Genomic DNA, 22,405 nt, shown 5'->3' on the forward strand with positions numbered 1-22,405 from the left:
TAAACGAACAGCATCAGACCTCCTCATCTGATCTCGAGAGCTGAAGGAGAAGCACCATCAGCATCAGCAGCTCAAGGCTGACTGCTATGAAACAGAGGTGAAACATACCCTCCATCCCTTTACCAATTCTGACATCAGCCATCCCTCCCACAGCATTCTCCACTTCTCTGCTGGGTTTGATAATCCGCTGCAAGGGCCACAAAGAACTCACAGACAATTCTGATGATTATGGGGCTTATTAGGGAAGTGACAGGTTACAGTGCAGGATCAGGAATGACTCAGGATACAGTTCTTCAGTCAGGACGCCTTCTTGGGCGTGCCATGGAAGGCCTCTCCCTGCATCTCGGGCTAGCCGCCATCGCAGGCCGGCCTAGCCTCTGCCCTATTCGGGCAAGTGTTACAAAGTTCTTTAGCTCCACCAACACCAGAGTCACCCCACTCCACCAGTAAACCTCCTAAGCGACTCCATGGGTCAATGAGCTTAGCTCTGCCAAGTGCCTGGAGGCACCCTACTCTGCCAACAAGCCTCCTGCCTGAAAGTCCTCAGATTTCTCACTCTGTAGGCTGGGAAGCCCACTGCGCCACCTCCTACTGATCTCCTGGTTTTTCTTCTAAAAGTTTTCTGTCATGTTTGCCATGGCTTCTCGCTGTTTCCACCATTTCTGGTGTTATAGCTCCCTGTTTCCTGGGCCTAGGAGGTTCTCAGTGCATAGAACCCAGATCTAAAGGACGTATTCCACTCTTGGCTCTTCTTTCTTGGTAGTACTGAACTCCCCCCTCCACCTCTGGGATGATTCATTTTAAGCCTAGCAGGGGGGCAAAACTGACCAATCCCCTCATTACAGTTCCATACACCTTATTTGCATAGTCCTACCCCAACAAGGGCACCATGTACCCTATCTGCATTATAAGCAAACTACGCAATCCCCTTGGTGGGCCTCAAGCACTCATTTTTTCACCCCAACAAGGGCACCATGTACCCTATCTGCATTATAAGCAAACTACGCAATCCCCTTGGTGGGCCTCAAGCACTCATTTGCATAGTTGCACTCAATCACTGTGTGGGAATCACAAAGACTGTGGCGAGAAGGGCCATATTAAGTAATCCACCACACCACATTAGGATACTTTATGCAATGTACTTCTGGTAAAAATATTCTATCAATCAATACATGTACTACTAAGGAATATGCCATATTTGTAGAAGATAAATCACCACAATAGACACATCACGTTGGCACACAAGAGAAAATAAAGCATCAAAACAATTTCCGAAGAACTGTAAGAGGCAACGTACCAAGAAAAATTTGAAGAAAGATCTTTCTAGTCATGTAGACTAATATACTAGGGTTAAAAATGTCACATACCACAAAGGCGGAGCCAAGATGGCGGAATAGTCAAGACGCTTCCAGCGAGCACTCTTGACAACAAAGACTAGAAAAAACAAGTGAAACGAGTATATTCGTGACAAGCTGGGAGCCCTAAGCATCAAAGGCAAGCTTAGACAACGAACTGAGGAGCAGGGGGAGGAAGATGCCGTTCAGAAGTGGAGAGGAGTTACTGGACCTGAATCACGGAGAGCCCTCAGGCACCATTCCCGGAGCGGCAGCGGGCTGGTACTAGCGTTCGGCCGCAGTTTCCCCAGGGAGTAGCAGCCAGCCACAAAGCCTACTCACACCTCAGGAACCTGAGGAGAACGGCGGTCTGGGCAAGAGCTAAATACTTGTGTATACTTTACCGTGCCCCCACCCACCCAGAAGCAGGCTTCGGCAGCTGAATTGCTGGGCCTGAGATAGACCATGGTGAGCACCTAGAGCCATCCTCCCGGCCATGGCGGAGGAAAAAATTTGCAACTGGGGGGGAAAGACAATTTGCTAGCTCCATTAACCAGGGGAGCTCAGGACAGAAGCAGCTCCTATCCATGCATAAAGCATCCTTGGACCTTGAGCACCTTTCCCTTCTGCACGGACCTGTGTGGGCCTATTTCGGGAGAATACACCCTTGTTCACAAATCCCAACCATTTCAGCTGTGCAGTGGAGAGGTGGGTGTTTGACGTTTGACATTGCTTTGCCTATTAAACAAGGTCCTCACCTACCGACATCAGGGACCTAAGGACTGGTAGCTCCATTCAGATTACCCAGCCACCCACGACAGGGGTCCAAAGATAACTGGTACCTCCCAGTCCTTACAACCAAAAACTTTGGCTGCCCATGGTCCCTCTGCAGAACCCACCCACCAGCACGATCTAGGGGACAAAGACGCGTTTTCCTCAGAGACACTTGGGGGAAGATTGTGAGCCCCCTGCCTTGTTCCGAGTGTGACCGCCTGCTGCAATCAGATACCGGTATATACACCAATCACCCCTCCCCCTCTAAGACTCTAGTACAGAGCCTGTACAACACACTTGATGATCAGCTACCTAGAAGCCTGAGCTGAATTCATACAAGAAAACTGATTGGACTCCTAGACTTATATATCTGATAACAGCTCTAGCCAGCTGGGGACAGGACACCAGAGCTCCAAAGGTGAAAATAATCAAGCTACCTCACTCAAGCAACCCATATGGGTATACCAAAACAAAACAAAGCAAGCAGCTACGACACAGTAAGCAAGCATAAACTAATACAATAACTTATAGATAGCTTGGAGACAATGGTCGATATCAAGTCATATAAAGAAACAGTCCATGATCACCTCAACAGGCTCTCAAAACAAAGAATCCAGATGCAGAATACAAAAGTTTAAAACACAGAACCCTTCAAGACATCAGGAAAGAAATGAGGCAATACGCAGAACAAGCCAAGGAACACACAGATAAAGCAAATGAAGAAATTAGAAAGATTATTCAGGAACATAATGGATAGTTTAATAAGCTGGAAAAATCCATAGATGGCAATCAGAAATTCAGAAGATTAACAATAAAATTACAGAATTAGAAAACTAAATAGAAAGTCAGAGGAGCAGAATTGAGCAAGTAGAAGCTAGAATTTCTGAACTTGAAGATAAATCACTTGGCACTAATATATTTGAAGAAAAATCAGATAAAAGAATTTTTTTAAATGAAGAAACCTTAAGAATCATGTGGGACTCTATCAAGAGAAATAACCTACAAGTGAGTGGAGTATCAGACCAGGGAGGGATAACAGAAAATACAGAGAAAATTGTTATAGACTTGTTGGCAAAAAACCCTCCCTAATATTGTGAAAGATGAGAAGATATCTATCCAAGATGCTCATAGAACTTCACATAAGATAGATCTTAAAAAAAAAGTCACCAAGACATATTATAATCAAACTTACCAAAACCAAAGATAAACAGAGAATTATAAGAGCAGCGAGGGATAAACGAAAAGTCACCTACAAAGGAGAGCCAATAAGAATAAGCTCGGACTACTCGGCAGAAACCATGCAGGCTAGAAAGCAATGGAATGACATATTTAAAAAATTGGAGGAAAAAATTGCCTGCCAAGAATCATATATCTAGCAAAACTGTCTCTTAAATATAAAGGTGAAATTAAGACATTTCCAGATAAACACAAGTTGAGGGAATTTTTAAAAATCAAACCAAAACTACAAGAAATGCTAAAGAGAGTTGTTTGGTTAGAAAATCCATAATATCAGGTATCGACTCAAGACTAGAACACTGGGCAGAGCAACCAGAAGTCAACCCAGCCAGGGAAATCCAAAAAACAAAGCAAGATTTATAAAAAAAAAAAAAAAAGCCCAAAACAGGGTAACAGCGATGTTATGATATAAAAGAAGACAACATTAAAAAAATAAAGAGGAACTAAGAAATGTAATCCTACACTTCCATACGGAGAGGAGGATACGGCGATACAAAGAAATAAAAGTTAGTTTTAAATTTAGAAAAATAGGGGTAAATAATAAGGTAACCCCAAAGGAGACAAACCATCCTACTCATCAAAATACAATACAAGGGAAAAATACAGACTCAGCAGAAACAAAATCAACAACAACAAATATGAGGAAAGGACAGTATATAAAGAAAATCTACTCAGCACATAAAATCAAGCGGGAAAAAAAAATTGTCAACCACACACAAAAAAAGACATCAAAATGATAGCACTAAATTCATACCTATCCATAATTACCCTGAATGTAAGTGGACTAAATGCACCAATAAAGAGACAGAGAGTGGAAGAATGGATTAAAAAACACGATCCATCTATAGGCTGCCTATAGGCTGCCTACAAGAGACACACCTTAGACTTAGAGACACAAACTAAACTTCAAAGGATGGAAAAAAATATATCAAGCAAACAACAATCAAAAAAGAGCAGGAGTAGCAATACTAATTTCTGACAAAATAGACTTTAAAGTTAAATCCATCAGAAAGCATAAGGAAGGACACTATATAATGATTAAAGGGATAATACACCAAGAAGACATAACCATATTAAATATTTATGCACCCAATGACAGGGCTACAAGATACATAAAACAAACTCTATCAGCATTGGAAAGTGAGATAGACAGCTCCACAATAATGGTAGGAGACTTCAACACACCACTTTCAGTGAAGGACAGGACATCCAGAAAGAAGCTCAATAAAGACACACAAGATCTAAATGCCACAATCAACCAACTTGACCTCATAGACATATACAGAACACTCTACCCAAAAGCAACCAACTATACTTTCTTTACTAGTGCACATGGAACATTCTCTAGAATAGACCACATATTAGGTCATAAGGCAAGCCTTAGCAGAATCTTAAACTTTGAAATATTACAAACCATCAAGGCCATAAAAGTGGAAATCAGTAACGGGAAAAGAAATCAAACACTTGGAAACTGAACAATACTCTGCTCAAAAAAGACTGGATTATAGAAGACATTAAGGATGGAATAAAGAAATTCAGAGAATCCAATGAGAATGAAAACACTTCCTATCAGAACCTTTGGGACACAGCAAAAGCAGTACTCAGAGGCCAATTTATATCAATAAATGCACACATACAAAAAGAAAGGGACAAAATCAAAGAATTATCCCTACAACTTGAACAAATACAAAGAGAGCAACAAAAGAAACCCTCAGGCACCAGAAGAAAATAATAATAATTAGAGCTGAAGTTGGTGATTTGTTTCTCCATCACTTTAAAAAATGTCATTGGAATTTGGATCAGAAGTGCATTGTAAGTATAGATGGCTTTTGGTAGAATAGACATTTTTACTATGTTAAGTCTTCCTATCCACGAGCAAGGTATGTTTTTCCACTTATGTAGGTCCGTTTTAGTTTCTTGCACTAGTACTTCGTAGTTTTCTTTGTATAGGTCTTTTACATCTTTGGTAAGATTTATTCCTAAGTATTTTATCTTCTTGGGGGCTACTGTGAATGGTATTGATTTGGTCATTTCCTCTTTGATGTTCTTTTGTTGATGTAGAGGAATCCAAGTGATTTTTGTATGTTTATCTTGTAACCTGAGACTCTGCCAGACTCTTCTATTAGTTTCAGTAGTTTTCTGGGGGATTCCTTAGGGTTCTCTGTGTATAAGATCATGTCATCTGCAAATAGAGATAATTTTACTTCTTCCTTGCCAATCGGAATGCCGGAATGCCGTTTATTTCTTTGTCTAGCCTAATTGCTCTGGCTGGGACCTCTAGCACAATGTTGAATAACAGCGGTGATAAAGCGCTTCCTTGTCTGGGTCCCGTTCTCAAGGGAAATGCTTTCAGGCTCTCTCCATTTAGAATGATGTTGGCTGTTGGCTTTGTATAGACGCCCTTTATTATGTTGAGGAATTTTCCTTCAATTCCTATTTTGCTGAGAGTTTTTCTCATGAATGGGTGTTGGACTTTGTCAAATGCCTTTTCTGCGTCCATTGATAAGATCATGTGGTTTTTGCTTTTTGATCTATGTACAGGTTCCTCATGAGCACAATTAATTGTTCTGGAATTGCCACTCTTCTTAATGTTATCCACAGTTTGTTACGATCCACACAGTCGAATGCCTCTGCAAAGTCAATAAAATACAGGTAAACGTCCTTCTGGTATTCTCTGCTTTCAGGCAGGGTCCATCTGACATCAATAATGATAACTCTGGTTCTACATCCTCTTCTGAATCCGGCCTGAATTTCTGGCAGTTCCCTGTCAATAAACTGCTGCAGCCACTTTTGAATGATCTTCAGCAAAATTTTACTTGCATGTGACACTAATGATATTGTTCGATAATTTCTGCATTTGGTTGGATCACCTTTCTCGGGAATAGGCATAAATATGGATCTCTACCAGTCCACTGGCCTGGTAGCTGTCTTCCAAATTCCTTGGCATAGATGAATGAGCACTTCCAGCACTGCATCCATTTGCTGAAACATTTCAATTGATATTCTGTCAATTCCTGGAGCCCTGTTTTTCACCAATGCCTTCAATGCACCTTTAACTTCTTCCTTCACTACCATCAGTTCTTGATCATATGCTACCGCCTGAAATAGCTGACTATTGACCAATTCTTTTTGGTATCATGACTGTGCGTATTCCTTCCATCTTCTTTTGATACTTCCTGTGTCATTTAATATTTTCCCCATAGAATCCTTCACTATTTCAACTCAAGGTTTCAATTTTTTCTTGTTTTTTCAGCTTAAGAAATGCTGAGCATGTTCTTCCCTTTTGGTTTTCTATTTCCAGCTCTTTGCACATGTCATCATAATACTGTACTTTGTCTTCTCCAGCCTCCCTTTGAAATCTTCCGTTCAGCTCTTTTACTTCATCATTTCTTCCTTTTGATTTACCTACTCAACGTTCAAGAGGAATTTCAGAATCTCTTCTGACATCCATTTTGGTCTTTTCTTTCTCTCCTGTCTTTTTAATGACCTCTTGTTTTCTTCATGTATAATGTCCTTGATGCCATCCCGCAACTCACCTGGTCTTCAGTCACTAGTATTCAACGTGTCAAATCTATTGGTCTCTAAATTCAGGTGGGATATACTCAAGGTTGTACTTTGGTTCTCGTGGACTTGTTCCAATTTTCTTCAGCCTCAACTTGAACTTGAATAGGAGCAATTGATGACCTGTTCCACAGTCAGCCCCTGGCCTTGTTCTGACTGACAGTAGTGAGCTTTTCCATCGTCTCTTTCCTCAGATGTAGTCGATTTGATTGCTGTGTATTCCATCTGGTGAGGTCCACATGTACAGTCGTAGTTTATGTTGGTGAAAAAAAGGTATTTGCAATGAAGAGGTCTTTGTTCTTGCAAAATTCTATCATGCAATCTCCAGCATTGTTTCTACCACAAAGCCGTACTTTCCAGTTACCGATCCTTCTTGTCTCCAGCTTTCGCATTCCAATCACCAGTAATTATCAAGGAATCCTGACTGCATGTTCTATCAATTCCAGACTGTAGAAGCTGGTAAAAATCTTCAATTTCTTCATCTTTTGCCTTAGTGGTTTGTGTGTAAATTTGAATAATAGTCGTATCAACTGGTCTTCCTTGTAGGTGTATGGATATTATCCTGTCACTGACAGCATTGTAGTTCATGATAGATCTTGAAATGCTCTTTTTGACAATGAACGCAATGCCATTCCTCTTCAACATGTCATTCCCAGCATAGTAGATCATATGATTGTCCAATTCAAAATGGCCAATAACAGACAATCTCAGCTCCCTAATGCCTAGGATATCGATGTTTATTTGTTCCATTTCATTTTTGACAATTTCCAATTTTCCTAGATTCATACTTCATACATTACATGTTCTGATTATTAATGGATGTTTGCAGCTGTTTCTTCTCATTTTGAGTCATGCCACATCAGCATATGAAGGTCCTGAAACCTTGACTTCATCCACGTCGTTAAGTTCAACTCTACTTTGAGGAGGCAGCTCTTCCGCAGTTGTCTTTTGTATCCGTTCCAACCTGGGGGAGGTGCTCAACTTCCGGCACTATAGCAGACAATGTTCTGCTGCTACTCATAAGGTTTTTACTGGCAATTCTTTTCAGAAGTAGACCACTGGGTCCTTCTGTCTAGCCTGTCTTAGTCTGGAAGCTCAGCTGAAACCTGTCTGCCATTGGAGACCCTGCTGGTATTTTGAACAGCAACACACAAGCCCCAGAGTATGACAAACTGCCAGATGCGTGCAAAGTAGCACTAAGATATTTACATAAGAAACAGCATATACCACCTTATCAATTTAATAAAATAGAATAACAAAATACTTTATATTTTAAAAAATTCTTCCTAAGATTTTAAAGCCCATAATGGTCCATTGCGGGAACATATTAGCATAGTCTTTTACAAAAAGCAAGAATCGTACACATTTCTTTAATCACCACCAAATAAAGGGTATAACTGATTCCATTGCAGCTATTGTACCTGATAGCAGAAGCCAACATAATATAGGACAGACATTTTAGGTACCGTAATTTAGCTTTGTCTCTGGGTGGCACAAACAGTTCATGCTCACTGACTAACCAAAAGTTTGGCAGTTCAAACCCACCCAGTGGCACCACAGAAGAAAGGCTGGCGATCTCCTTCTGTAATGATTATGGCCAAGAAAACCCTATGGAGCTCAGTTCTGCTCTGTAACACATGGGGGTCACACATGGGGTCACCATGAGTCAGAATCAACTTCTTGGTAATGGCTGAACTTAGCTTTAGAGTTAAGAGAGTGATAATGAACAGTGATGTTTATGTGTAAGGAAGGGACTTCCTCAGAATGCAGCATAATGCCTGGAAAATAACACTGGGCGAAAAAATCACGGAACCTGAGTTCTAATCCTAGCTCAACTTACACGATTTCCACGACTTGGACAAATCACTTTAACCCCTTTGCTCTCTGCTAAGAAAAAAGAAAGCTTAAATGACTTGACTCTAAAGTCCATTACTAACCTAGGTAGGCAGGCAGAGACAGACAGCTGCTATCCAGACGATTCCAACTCATAGTAACCTAAGGTACCACAGAACAAAATGTTGCCAGGTCCTGCATTATCCTCATGACCACTGGCATGTTGCAAATCCATCACTGCAGCTATCGTACCAATGCATCTTATCAAAGGTCACCCCAGCCCTCTGCTTTACCAACAAAGATCCTCCTCCAGCAATTGATCCCTCTAGTTGATACATCCAAAGCAAGCAAGTCAGACAATATTCTGTTGTGATCCATGAGGTTTTCCCTGGCTAATTCTCAGAAGTAGATCACCAGGCCTTTCTTACTACTCTGTCATAGTCTGGAAGCTGCGCTAAAACCTGTCTCTCAGGGGCAATCCTGCAGGTATTTGAAATATTAGTGGCACAGCTTCCAGTATCACAGCAACATGCAAGCCACCACAGTGTGACAAGCTAATTGTTTTAGGTGGGTTACTAACCTAAAAACTGTATTAGCCTAAAAGCAAAAGTTTAGTGAGGAGTATCTGACGTGTGCATAAGAGCCTTGAGGATTTATTTAAAGATAAGCAGTTAATTTAGACAAACAGAATATATGGCCCAAGAAGAAAGTAACACAAATCTCACTTATTGTTGATTGCTCTGAGCTGAACAACAAAAAATGCAGAACTATTTGGTGGAAATAGAGTTAATTCTATAGGACTTGAAAAACTATGCATTAAGTTTCTAGGGTGCCTTTTGGAATACAAACCTCAGGACATATGGACTCTATCTCATTAGATGGGCTCATGAAAGATAAACTAAGCTATAGTTGGCTGAACAGAAGAGATAAGTTTCTATTCCAGGAGTATTCTGGAATTTCTGACTAAGTGGCCAAGGTCTACAGAATGTTTAGTTAGGTCAGCTGACTCTAAATTTACTTTCATGAAACTAACAGTAACATAAAGCTAGAATACATAGTGTCTATACCACATATTTCTTAAAACTAAATCCAGTCTTTGTGGTTACGAGGGGGGGGAGGGAGGGAGGGTGGGAGAGGGTTATTTCCTGATTAGTTAGTAGATAAGAACTACTTTAGGTGAAGGGAAGGACAATACTCAATACACGGAAGGTCAGCTCAACTGGACTGGACCAAAAGCAAAGAAGTTTCCGGGATAAACTGAATGCTTCAAAGGTCAGCGGAGCAAGGGCTGGCGGTTAGGAACTATGGCTTAAGGGGACTTCTAAGTCAATTGGCAAAATAATTCTATTATGAAAACATTCTGCATCCCACTTTGAAGTGCGGTGTCTGGGGTCTTAAATGCTAACAAGCGGCCATCTAAGATGCATCAATTGGTCTCAACTCACCTGAATCAAAGGAGAATGAAGAACATCAAGGTCCCACGATAACTATGAGCCCAAGAGACAGAAAGGACCACGTGAACCAGAGACTTACATCATCCTGAGACCAGAAGAACTAGATGGTGCCCGGCCACAACAGATGACTGCCCTGACAGGGAGCACAACAAAGAACCCCTGAAGGAGCAGGAGAACAGTGGCATGCAGACCCCAAATTCTCCTAAAAAGACCAGACTTAATGGTCTGACTGAGACTAGAAGAATCCCAGAGGTCATGGGCCCCAAACCTTCTGTTGGCCCAGGACAGGAGCCATTCCCGAAAACAACTCATCAGACATGGAAGGGACTGGACAATGGGTTGGAGAGAGATGCTGATGAAGAATGAGCTACTAGTATCAGGTGGACACTTGAGACTGTGTTGGCATCTCCTGTCTGGAGGGGAGATGGGAGGGTAGAGAGGGTTAGAAACTGGCAAAACCGTCATGAAGAGAGAGACTGGAAGGAGGGAGTGGGCTGACTCATTAGGGGGAGAGTAAGTGGGAGTATGGAGTAAGATGTATATAAGCTTATATGTGACTGACTTGATTTGTAAATGTTCACTTAAAGCACAATAAAAATTATTTAAAAAAACTAAATCAAGTCTACACAAGTTCTTAAGATCTGTTCAAAATATAGGAGAAATCTGTACTACACCTAATCAATTAAACTGTTTCTTGAAATATTTTTTAAAAAAGACTTAGCTCTAAAGATAGACTATTTTACAATCATTATCAAAAAAAAAAAAAAAGATCTGCTTCAAAAAGCTTCTTTAAAGGGTTAAAAAGCAAAGACATTACTTTTAAGACTGAAGTGCACCTGACCCAAGCCATGGTATTTTCAATCATCCCATACACATGTGAAAGCAGGACAATGACTAAGGAAGACTGAAGAACAACTGATGCCTTTGAATTATGGTATTGGTGAAGAATATTGAATATACCATGGACTGCCAGAAGAATGAACAAATCTGTCCTGAAAGAAGTACGGCCAGAATGCTCCTTAGAAGCAAGGATGGCAAGGCTTCGTCTCACATACTTTGGACATATTATCAAGAGGGACCAGTCCCTGGAGAAGGACATTGTGCTTGGTAAAGAAGAGGGTCAGCAAAAAAGAGGAAGACCCTCAACGAGATGGACTGACACAGTGGATGGAACTATGAGCTCAAACATAGCAACAACTGTGAGGATGGTGCAGGACTGTGCAGTGTTTGGTTCTGCTCTACATAGAGTTGTTATGAGTCAGAACCACCTCGACAGTACCTAACAACAAATACAACACCAAAAAAGAAAGCACATAGCATGTACGCATAAGAATTTGTGATAATGTGGTTCAAATTTTTTTTAAAAAACATGGATGCCACTGGTTAGCCAGTAACTAGAACTAGAAATCATATACTATCTACAGAAACATAACAGAGCTACTGTGGAAAAACAAGAGTGTGGGCCATTCCCACAGGGAGTCTGAACTGGTTTGGACTGAGCCCCATCAAAGTTCTGTTCCTATTTGCTTGTGGCAGATCTTCCTGGAAGTGCAAAGTTATAAATATATATGGGTCAGGAATCAGACAATTTTTTAGAGCTACAAAATATGTTTTCCTTTTTAAAAACAAGGGAAAAAAGAGAAATTTGCTCATTTGGACCTCTATATGGAATTTTAAAGTTTGCTGATTGTTAACATTAGGTGGCTACAAGCTCAGACTAAAATTCTTTTAAGATACTTATTTTAGTCATCTAGTGCTGTTGTAACATAAATGCCACAAGTGGAAGGCTCTAACAAAGAGAAATTAATTTTCTCACAGACTAGTAGGCTACAAGTTCAAATTCAGGGCATCGGTTCCAGGGGAAGTCTTTCTCTGTGTTGGCTCTGGAGGAAGGTCCTTGTCATCAATCTTCCAGGAGCTTCTCAGCACAGGAATCTCCAGTCCAAAGGACAGGCTCTGCTTCCAGCACTGCTTTCTTGGTGGTATGAGGTCTCCCTGTCTCTCTACTCACTTCTCTCTTCTATATCTCAAAAGAGATTGGCTCAAGATACAATCCAATCTAGTAGACTGAGTCCTGCCTCATTAACATAACTGCTGCCTATCCCACCTCATTAACATCATAAAGGTAGGATTTACAACACACAGGAAAATCACATTCGATGACAAAATAGTGGACAATCACACAACACTGGGAATCACGGCCTATCCAGGTTGATACACATATTTTAGAGGGACACAATTCAATCCATGACAATACTTAAGATATTTCCTAGCAAAGAGGTTTAGAAAAACTTTAATCAACTCCATTTATAAAGATTATGAAGTTTATCACTGCCAAAAAGTAAAAAGTTAGGCTATGCAAAATGACTTCTCAATAACACACTGCAACTGGTCCCCTTCTGCAAGAATAAGGATTACCCATATTTTCCACACTTAGAGAAGAAATAACTGCTAAGAGCATGGTACATGGGAATTAGCAAGAAATTTTTTTCAGGGTCATGAGAGCTAGGTCAAGCCTTAGCTCCACTGTTTCATAGCTTTGTGACACTGAACAAATCACTTCTCTGGACCTGTTCCCATCTATGCAGTGCAGGTGATGACACCTCTCCTGTTTCCCCCCCGAGTTGTCAAAAGGATCAAATGAGTCCTTATAAAGCTCATAAAACACCAGAGTATTATACAAAACTAAGCCCAATTATGCAATCGCCCTCTTCTTAGGATTACACCAGAATGGTCTGGAGTTACCATGAGAGTAATAATGCAATAATTAAGAGCTCTGGCTAGACGGAGACAAATTCTGACCTGGGTTCAAATCTTGACTCTTTCTTAGGTGCATACGAAATCTCCTCATATGTACAACAGGGATAATAACAGTACTTATCTAGGACATAAGGCATGTTAACGGGGATTAAATCAGAATGAGCAAAATGCCTAGCACAGTCTAAAATACAATAATCATACAACTGTTAACTAAAACTGGAGGGGATGATGGTAGAGCTTTTAGACCATCTAGATGCATCCCTTCCAGCCATGCTAAAACAGTACCTACTTTCACACTCTAGAAGTGGCCTCAGGTGGCAGCTAAGATGATAAACCCACCAGTCAATTATCTCAAAGAACAATTTAAACACTAGTTCTGCCACAGCCAAGACTATGGTCCTTAACATATTCGCAGTGACACTGAGATGAATACTACTAAAACAAAACTATTAACAGGTTAATTATCAGAAAAAGAAACTGATCCAAATTTGGGGGTAATGCTGTAACATATACCATTTTGCAACAACAGTAAAAATAATCAAAAATATGTGTGGAGTTACATGAGTAGTTACAGATGCATTGTGTATAGAAAGGCATACGTGAGTAAATGCTCGCGCATGTATAGGTGTACCTGCAGGAATATGTACATACACATTTGTATATGTGGCTTATATACCCACATAAATAACACCACCACATAGGGTGCACAGTTATGGAGGCTTTCTAGACATATCCAAACAACTCGTGGTACTGGTTTACTAGGTTAGAAGGCCTGGGACCATAATCTCAGGGGACGACTTAGTCAACTGGTATAATATAGTTCACAAAGATAATATTCTACATTCCAGATTGGTCAGTAGCATCTAGTCTTAAAAGCTTGCAAGCGATCATCTAAGACACAACTACTGGTCTCTACTCATATGGAACAAAAGAAAATAAAGGAAATTAAAAGTTCAAAGAAGAAACCAGTCCACAAGACTAACAGCCCACACGAACCACATCCTACCCTAAACAGACACCAGAAGAACTAGATGGCACCCAGCTACCACTACCTATTGTTCTGACCACATACACGATAGAATGGGAGAAAAATGTAGAACAAAACTCAAATGCCTAAAAAAGGCCAGACCTACAATCCCTGAAACTATCACCACAAGATAACCTTTGAACTTGGATTTGAAGCTATTTCTGCAGGTCACCTTTCAGTCAAATAACAGATTGCCTTATAAAATAAACAATAACAACCATGAGCAATGTTCTCACTTAAACAATTAACTGTGCGAGACCAAATGGCTGACATTTACCCAAGAGCAAAGATGAGAAGGCAAGGAGGGGAAGAGAAGTTAGCTCAATGGAAACAGTATAGAATAGAAATGAGAATGCTGACACACTGTAAAAATTGTAACCAAGGGCAGAGAACAATTTGTACGAAAATTGTTATATGGAGACCTAATTTGTTGTGTAAATTCTCACCAAAACACAGTAAAATAATATTAAAAAAAAGAATACTCAAGGAAAAAATAACACACAGTGCCCATACATACACATCCCATCTCATAAAGGTAACACTAATATGTTATCAAATGAAGTCAGAAATGTAACAGCAACAAAATAAACAATTGCAATATTAAACAAAAAAAAAGCTGTGGGGCAATAGAGCCATAATATGCTCTTACTAAGGTAAAAGCAAACATCAGCTAAGGATTAACCAACGTCATGACCATCCAGGCTAAGGCCCTCTCTCCCATGTGGTGTGATATGAAGTTAGAGGCATCAACTGATTACTTATTTCAGCATTTAAACAGACCCACACTGACCTTCTGAGGGAATGTCCACTCTTAAGGTACTAGTGTCGTCAGGCTTTCTAATTTAAGCATAGCTTTTCTTTCAAACAGACATTAAATATTTAGTCTTCAGGGCCTCAGTATCCACCCCAATTTTGTGCTGTCTGCCAAAAACTTCTGTAAAAAGCCAAGGCTAACACCTAAGATTTGAGAGAAATGGTCAAAAGGATACATCCATTACTCAAATCTCAAGATTCTCTGGGTTCTGCCTCCATACTAAGTAAGCTAGTGCATCAGGAAGGAAGCTTTCCACATCAACTGTGACGCTTCCTCATCCCATCCCGGCTCCTGACCCACCAATCCTCTCACCACAGCTGGAGCAGATGTTGTTGAAGCCCATCTAGACCCTCTTTACAAGGCAGCACACCATCACCCAGCTGCTGTCCTGGCTACTAGTGGCTCACCCTTGCTCCTAGTCTGGAAATTTCTTCTCAAGCATATGGCTGACAGACAACCAGTGACTGACCAACAATGGGTTCAAAAGGCAGAACCCCTCACCTCCAGGTGGAACCATTCCAGTAGCTACTAAGCACATGCAGCTACTGAGCACTTCGAGTGCCTGGTCCAGACTCAGATGTGCTGTACGTGGAAAACACACACCAGATGTTAAAGAGTTGCTACGACAAAAAGTGTAAAGTATTTCATTAATAATTTTTTCATTGATTATATGTTGAAATGACAATACTTTTTTAAGTCTCCTGGGTTAAATGAAATACATTCTTAAAATTAATTTTATCTTTTTCTTATTTAATATGAGTGCTAGAAACTTTTAAATTACATCTGTGGCTTGCATTCTATTTCTGTTGGATAGTGATGATCTAGAGCAGTGGGTCCTCAAACCTTCCTGTGCATCAGAACCACGTAGAGGAATCTTTAAAACACATGGCTGGGCTCCACCCCTACATGTTCTGACTCTGTATTTCTAACATATTCCCAGGTGGTGCTGCTGCTTCTGGCTGGGGTACCACACTTTGCAAACCACTGCTCTAGCACTTCCCTGTGGGATGAGACTGCAGGTAGTCTCCAGGTAGGGACCCCCTCCTTGCTTAGCTTTGTCCCTCTGCCCTACGCTGCTTTCTTCACTCCTCTTCTCCCAAGCACACTAATCCCTTACCAGGCTCCACTTCTAGGGAATCCGACGACCTCACCTTCTTAGAACTGTTTCATACAACAATAACTTTCACAAAGTGCCAGATTAATAACAACCAAGTACATGGGAAATATCTGTTTTTTTTTTTTTTTTTTTTTGGAGGGGGTAGTGGGAGCCCTGGTGGATCAGTGGTTAAGAGCTCAGCTGCTAACCAAAAGGTCAGCAGTTCGAATCCATCAGCCGCTCCTTGGAAACCCTATGAGGCAGCTCTACTCTGTCCTACAGGATTGCTGAGTCGGAACTGACTCGATGACAGTGGGATTTTTTTTTTTTTTTTTAACTACTAACAAAGATGTTATATATTGGATTTCTAGTAGCCGATGTGTAATGTATTCTACACATTCCAGGCTAGTTAAGGTTTGTTTATCCTGATGAACTAATGGGACAGCTATACCACCTACTGTTTTCTTTTTTCCATGCTAGTTTTTGTGCCCAAAAGGTATAAACTTGCACTTTCTCCTTTTTACTACTAGGTTTGTTAATATGGCAAAATAAAGGCTTTGACATCAGACCTGGATTTGAATCCTGAATCTACCACTTAATTGCTGTGTGACCTTGGGCAAGTTACTGAACTTCTCTATGCCTCAACTATAAAATCGGAATCATTTGAAGGTGGTTTAAACTTTAAACGAGATAACAGGTGTTAAATCAGCTTTCGTCCTCCATCATTCTGAGTAATCACAGAAGCACCTACCCATCTGAGGAAGTGGTTTCAGGCCTTTTAGACAACCATTAGACAATCCCTCCCCCAAACAACAAATAACATCAACCATTAGACAACCCCTCCCCCAAACAACAAATAACATCAACAATCCTTCTGGATTTCGTGATTTCAATCAAAACAGTTATTTTCACTGTTCTCTGGATTTCCCTTCCCAAGACTCAGCCTTCTCTATCACCCAGCAGCGTAGGCTTAAGAGTCATTCTTTTTTATTGAGATATAACTCATATACCATAAAATCCACCCCTTTAAATATACAATTCAGTGGCTTTTAGTATGTTCAGAAGGTTGTGCATAACCATCACCACTATCTACTTCTAGAACATTTCCATCACCCTAAAAAGAAACATATTACCCATTACCAGTTGCTCTCCATTCTGCCCTTCCCCCATCCCCTGGCAACCTCTAACAAATCTACTTGCTGTCTCTAGGGATTTGCCTCTTCCGAACATTTCATATAAATGGATTCATGTAATACGTAGCCTTTCGTGTCTGGATTTTAAAAGTCATTCTTGATTCCTTTCTTTGTATCTCTCTTCTAAGCCAACAGAACTACTATTGTCTTAGGCTGGATTTTCCAGAGAGGCAAAACCAGTAAAGTGTATAAATACACACAGGAAAAGATTTATATCAAGGAAATGGCTCATGCGATTGTAGAAGCTGGAACATCCCAAGTCCGTGGATCAGGACAGAGGCTTCTCCTGATTCATGTAGCCACAGGGGCTGGCGAACCCAAGATCGGCAGGTTGGGGAGAAGAGCTCTTGCTCACAGACTGTGAAGATTGACAAATCCTAAGATTAGCAGGTAAGCTGCTAGCTCAAGTCCCAAGAACCAGAGGCCAGATGAACAGGTGCCAGCTGCAGGATCCAGAGCAGGCAAAAGCCAGAACATCCACTTATATTCAAATGCAGGCCACACACCCATGGAAACTCCCTTTCAACTGAATGACTACTCACAGCAGATCCCATCATGGGGCTGATCACATATAAACACTGAGAATCAGGGCCCAGCCAAGTTGACGCACAATCTTAACCATCATAATATTCCAAATCTAACCAGTTCTCACCAACGCCAGTGCTACCAACCTAGCAAAGTTATCATGATCTCTAGCTTGGACTTCTACGTTAGCCTCCCGACTGGTCTCTCTGCTTCCACTGTTCCCACCCACCTGCACCCCCACCAAAACATTCACACAGTTGTTGGAGTGGTCTTTTTAAAATGTAAATCTGGTCTGCTTAAAACTCTCCAATGGGCTCCCCATTATTAAAATAAATCCCAAATACAAGTCCCTAAATGACTGTCCCTACCTACCTTCCCTACCCCATCTCCTAGCATTCCCCCCCACGTTCACTTCGCCCCAGCCACACTGGACACATCCAATCCTGATCATGTCAAACGCAATTCCCATCTCAGCCTTTGCCTTTGTGCTCCTTTTATATGGAATGCTAGTCCCCCAGGTTGTCACATGGCTGGCTGCTTCCTGCTCATCATTCGGGTTTCAGTTCAAATGCCACATGCTCAGAAAAGCCTGCCCAGTTCTCCTTAGGGTAACAGGCCCCACCCCAACACTACCACCACTCTATCCCATTATCTTATTTTTCCTTTCCTAATACTTAGCACTATTTGAATTCATCTGTTTATGTAAATACTGTCAGTCTCCTCTACTCAAATATAAGCTCAATGACGGCATAGACAGTCACCATCATTATTCCAGCTCTAAACAGTATCTGGCATACAGTAAGCATAATGGGTTGAATGGTGGTTCCAGAAAAAGACACATCTATGTCCTGGAACATGCAAATGAGATCTTAATTTGGAAAAAGGGTGCTTCTGGATGAAATTAATGTATTACAGAGTGTAACTGCTCCATAGGGTTTTCTTGGCTTCAAACTTTATGAAAGTAGTTCGCCAGGCCTTTCTTTTGCAGAGTGGCTGAGGGGGTTCAAACCACCAACCTTTAGGCTACCAGTTGATCAAAAATCACTTGCACCACCCAAGCTCCTTCATATGTCATTACCAAACCAAACCTATTGCCATGGAGTCGATTCCAACTCATAGCGACCCTACTGGACGAAGCAGAACTGCCCCATAGGGTTTCCAAGGAGAAGCTGGTGGTTTCGAACTGCTGACTTTTTGGTTGGCATCCAACTCTTAACCATATACATCAACAAAGAATTACAAATCAAAATAACAACGAGGTACCACTACATACCTACTAAACCAAACCAAACACATTGCCATCCAATTGATTCCGACTCATAGTGACCCTACAGGACAGAGTACAACTGTCCCAAAGGAGTGGCTGGTGGATTCGAACTGCTGACCTTTTTGGTTAGCAGCCAAGCTCTTAACCACTGGGCCGCCAGGGTTCCACACACCTACTAGAATGAGAATTCCTATTGTCCCACATCCTTGCCAGCATTTGGCATTGTCACTATTTTAGCCCCACACCGACTAGAATGGCCAAAAACCAAGATACTGACAACACAAAATGCTGGCAAGGATGTGAAGCAACAGGAACTCTCATTCTTTGCTGGTGGGAATGCAAAATAGTACAGTCACTCTGGAAGACAATCTGATAGTTTCTTAGAAAGCTAAACTCAAGTTTACCATACAATCCAGCAATCACACTCCTAGGTATTTACCCAAATGAGACAAAAACATGTCAACATAAAAATCTGCACACAAATGTTTACGTCAGCTTTTTTCATAACTGCCAAATATTGGAAGCAAACAAGATGTTCTTCAATAAGTGAATGGATAAACAAACTGTGGTACAGCCATACAATGGAGTATTAGTCAGCAATAAAAAGAATTGAGCTATTAAGCTGTGAAAAGTCATGAAGGAACCTTAAATGCATACTGTTAAGTGGAAGACACCAGTTTGAATAGGCTGCACACCATATGAGTCCCACTATATGACATCTGGAAGAAGCAAAACTATAAACACAGTGAAAAGATCAGAGGTTGCCAGGAGTTCAAGGGGAGGGACACAGGAGTAACAGATGGAACCCAGGGCATTTTTAGGGCAGTGAAACTATTCTGTATGATATTGTAACAGTAGACACATGACATTATGCATTTATCAAAACCCACGGGTCTGCACAACACAAAGCGTGAACCCTAATATAAACTATGGACTTTCGTTATTAATAATGTATCAATTCTGATTGGGCAATTTTAGTTACTGATAATATATCAATACTGATGGAGCAATGATAACAAATACCACAGGAATGCAACATGTTGGTAATAGGAGAAAGTGTAGAGGGAAGAGGGGGTATATGACAACTCACTGTACTTTCCGCACAATTTTTCTTTAAAACTGCTCTAAAAAATAAAGGCTACTTTTAAATGCCAACAAAACCAAAAACCAAACCCGCTGCCGTTGAGTAAATTCCAACTCATGAACTATTACAGGACAGAGTAGAACTGTCCCATAGAATTTCCAAGGAGCAGCTGGTGGATTCAAACTGCCAACTTTTGGTTAGTAGCCAAGGTCTTATCCACTGCACCACCTGGGCATTTAAAATAAACTATTATTTTTTAAATCATGCAACACGTTTACAGAGTATGTTTTCCTTTCTATTATGGGAGACTATATTCAAAACAACAGCAATATTTCTGCATATGACACTTCATTACACTACTGAAATTCTCATTAAAGATACCAAAGACCTTCTTATCAAATTCTTTCTTCCATCTTTTTTTATTTTTTACTGCTTGACCTCTCTTTACCCAGAACATGATGAGTGACAATGCTTTCATTTCTTTGGTCTCCTCACTGCATTTCACAGTGCCCAGTACTTAGTCGAAGCTCCATAAACATTTTTTTTAATAATTTTTATTGTGCTCTAAGTGAAAGTTTACAAATCAAGTTACAAATCAAATCAAAAACCCATATACACCTTGCTACACACTCCCAATTACTCTCCCCCTAATGAGACAGCCTGCTCTCTCCCTCTACTCTCTCTTTTCGTGTCCTTTTCGCCAGCTTCTAACCCCCTCCACCCTCTCATCTCCCCTCCAGGCAGGAGACACCAACATAGTCTCAAGTGTCCACCGGATCCAAGAAGCTCACTCCTCACCAGCATCCCTCTCCAACCCACTATCAGTCCAATTCTTGTCTGAAGAGTTGGCTTCGGGAATGGTTCCTGTCCTAGGCCAACAGAAGGTTTCGGGGTCATGACCACCAGGGTCCATCTAATCTCAGTCAGACCATTAAGTCTGGTCTTATGAGAATTTGGGGTCTGCATCCCACTGCTCTCCTGCTCCCTCAGGGGCTCTCTGTTGTGTTCCCTGTCAGGGCAGTCATCGGTTGTAGCCAGGCACCATCTAGTTCTTCTGGTCTCAGGATGATGTAGTCGCTGGTTCATGTGGCCCTTTCTGTCTCTTGGGCTCGTAATCACCTTGCATCCTTGCTGTTCTTCATTCTCCTTTGATCTAGGTGGGCTGAGATCAATTGATGCATCTTAGATGGCTGCTTGCTAGCGTCCATAAACATTTTTTGAATGGACAGCTAGATCTCTGGACAAACGAAAGAATGCTAACTACTTCTTGAAAGTTCTTCCATTTGTTTGGTAACACTACACTATATTAGCTCCTCTCCAGCCATTCCTCTAAATCCTATTGTCTCTTCTTCCTTTGTCCAAATCCTAATATAGGGTTCAACATTGAATATTTGGTTAAATAGTAACTGATCTACTATAGCCTTCAGAGTTTACATAACACTCCAACTTTATCTCTTATGACTGACCCAAAAATCAGCCACTGATTTTCCTTGTCTCCCAACACCTCAGCATGACTCATCTAACTCCAGATATCTAAAATGAAACACTGTTTCCACCAAAAAACATATTTTCCTTCCCAAATTTCCTTTCTCATACCTGTTCTCCTACCTAGAAAGATTTTAAAAAAAAAAAAAAATTTGAAATCATCTTAAACAAGTGCTTCTTCTTGATCAAAAATGTTCCCTACTTTCCCTTATTCCTGTAGCAGTTTTTATGAATCACTCCTCTGTTCTGAAACTCTTAAAAACAGAATGAAATCCAAAAAGTAGATGCATAAATACACAGATTTCTACCAAGATTTTATTACACCAGAAACTACAACTGGTTTCTGCAATAATCTTGGATTTTTTTTCCCAAATGATTTGTCAGAAATTTATTAGCCTGTTGGAAAGGTTTACCTCCAGGCAATTCTAAAGCATTCAAGTGTGCTTTTTTTCCATGTTGACTGACCAGAAAAGACAATTACCAATTTCAAGGAACATAAAAGGTAAGCAAAGAGCCCTAGTGGCTAAAACAGTTTAGCACAGTTAAGGACTCAAGTGCTAAGTGAAAGCTGGCAAATCAAACGCATCCAGTGGTTCCAAGGGAGAAAGACCTGGCGATCTTCTGTAAAGATTACAGCCAAGAAAATCCTACGGCACAGTTCTACACGCATGTCATGTACAGCCACCATGAGTCAAAATCAACTCCACAGCACCCAACAGAAGGTACGCATGCAAATCAGGGACTGCACCGGACAAGACCATCACTCATGTGAGAGACAATTTGTAATCGGAAAAGCAAGGCTTTGGAATCAGACTATCCAAGGTTTTAATTCTGCCTTAGCCAACTGTGTCCTTAAGCAAGTTACTCAACTGCTCTGAGCTTTGTTTCCACCTCCGTAAAACTGGTTTGTTTTGTTTTTCACCTAGTTGTTACATGGATAAGAGATGGTATGTGAAAAGCAT

The 22,405-nt window shown here is 40.8% G+C and overlaps 1 protein-coding gene across 2 annotated transcripts in view; it reads right to left on the minus strand.

The window, feature by feature from the left end:
- PCCA (propionyl-CoA carboxylase subunit alpha) overlaps window positions 1-22,405 on the minus strand; it is a 535,620-nt gene that overhangs the window by 502,821 nt on the left and 10,394 nt on the right. The window lies entirely within an intron of this gene.

The sequence above is a fragment of the Loxodonta africana genome, chromosome 23, assembly GCF_030014295.1.
Source record: "Loxodonta africana isolate mLoxAfr1 chromosome 23, mLoxAfr1.hap2, whole genome shotgun sequence".
Classification (NCBI taxonomy): domain Eukaryota; kingdom Metazoa; phylum Chordata; class Mammalia; order Proboscidea; family Elephantidae; genus Loxodonta; species Loxodonta africana.